We start from the raw sequence: 1,839 nt of genomic DNA on the forward strand, positions 1-1,839 counted from the left end.
CTGTCTCTGTGTCAAAGGACTACAAACATGGACACTAACGACATTGGTGTTTAAGGTTGATTACAAAACGAGGACATCTTCCCACAAACCACAAACATTGGACCCATGGACTATCTGTACACACACACACATACAGTTAAGGGACTTCTTAGTAACAGATGTCAGTCAGATATGTGAATGTAGACTTTCATTGAAGCAGCCACAACTACAACTCTAGCCCCTGTTCTGCATTCAATTGGACCTTGACCTTTGAACTCTATACCACGGTCACCAAAGGTCTGGACGGTAACGGACAACTGTCTGTATTTGAATGGGGATGAGGTAAAGGACTTCTGGTTGGCTCTTTTCCTCTTGTTTTAGTTTTGTTTAATGGTCAATAATACAATAATATGGATATAATGTGACTAGCCGTGCCGGACCACCATGCAACAGGTGAGCCCTGTGCCAAGTGGCATCACAAAGGATGGCTCCGCCTACCTGAGCAAAACGCCATCCATCCCAATTAAAGAAATATTCATATTAATGCCGGACGTTTTAAATGTTTCATATGAGAGTATTATATTACATTATGATTATTCTTGTGCAATTCTTGTCTACTCTTGTCTTAATGTTACATTATTTTTATATGATATGCTGAAATGAAAAAATCCGGGCTTGAGAATGATTGCCATCCTTTAAAAAAATACCATTATAGTTCTATACTGAGAGTGAATGTTTCAGATGGCTCCTCTCCTTATTATTAATAATAATAGCTATTATTATTTGTATTAATATTGGTGTGTCCGGTCAACACACCAATCTGTTTCTCATGGGGCTAGACTCATAACTCCAAGCAGATGGAATATTTTACCACAGTATTTATGTATTCTTTGGATGAATACATAGTCCTCTCTATATGTACATAGATATTTTGCCAGCTCATTGTTCATACATGTAATGTAGTAAAACATTTACAAAAATAAAGGAATAAAATATTTGCCGCACATCGCACTGGAAACAAGGTACCAAAATGAAAAGGTCAGAGTTGAAAATAAAATCTATGGTTGTAGAGATTGTATTGGGGAGGGTTGGGACAGGGTGATGACATCACTGCTGACTAACTCATGTACATAGGCTTGGGCTTCCAGCACACAGATTTTGTACGTTTTGGTCATTATTTATATCCTTGTAAATCACATGGAATAAACACAACTTGTACAACCATTAATCAACATTGGTCTCCGGGTCTATACTTTACTGGGTTGTAATGTACTGGTTGAGATTGTCCTTTTTTATTTGTCCCATGAATTTTCCAACTTGTACTGATTTTTGTCGGGGAGTGAGTCTCAATTGTAATTTGTTGATTCCTCGTGTCGGCTCTCACCTAAAAAAGGCACGAGGTTCCTCCCCTTGTACCTTCTCCTCCAATTCATTTTTAGGAGACAGGCAGAGAGGATGTGACGAATCAAGGAAATACACCCATGTAATTAGTCATTACAAAACTAGAATGGTATGAACCTTCTTATGATGGGATAAAGGTCAACCAGTAGGTCAACCATAGTTTGCCAGTGCTGTGATAAGATATTGTGTAAAATAATGAATTTGAAGAATGTATCAGGGCTGTATTTTCTGTTAGCTAGCTAGCCATCCAGTTTTAGAGGAATGATTCCAATCAAACGATGCAGTCAACCCACAGCCATACATACACAGGCTAGAATCAGTTGGTGATAGGACTTAGACAAGTTGTATGGTCTGTGTAGATATATTATAGAGGCTATTTATAGAGAGAATTGGTGTAAACTGTATTTATAATTAAATGACTATTTTAGGTTGACAATTTTATTTCACATCCATGAAAAT

General features: G+C 37.5%; 1 protein-coding gene across 3 annotated transcripts in view; it reads left to right on the top strand.

Annotated features, from left to right (window-relative positions):
* The window catches only part of anks1b (ankyrin repeat and sterile alpha motif domain containing 1B), a 332,396-nt gene extending 331,185 nt beyond the window's left edge, over window positions 1-1,211 (top strand). For all 3 annotated transcript variants that reach the window (XM_082977782.1, XM_082977781.1, XM_082977783.1), the window contains one exon: window positions 1-1,211. This exon is cut by the window's left edge. The gene's annotated coding sequence lies outside the window, so the exon portion shown is untranslated.
* The last annotated feature ends 628 nt before the right edge of the window (window positions 1,212-1,839 follow it).

Source organism: Salmo salar, chromosome 07, assembly GCF_965601325.2.
Source record: "Salmo salar chromosome 07, fSalSal1, whole genome shotgun sequence".
In the NCBI taxonomy this organism is placed as follows: Eukaryota; Metazoa; Chordata; class Actinopteri; order Salmoniformes; family Salmonidae; genus Salmo; species Salmo salar.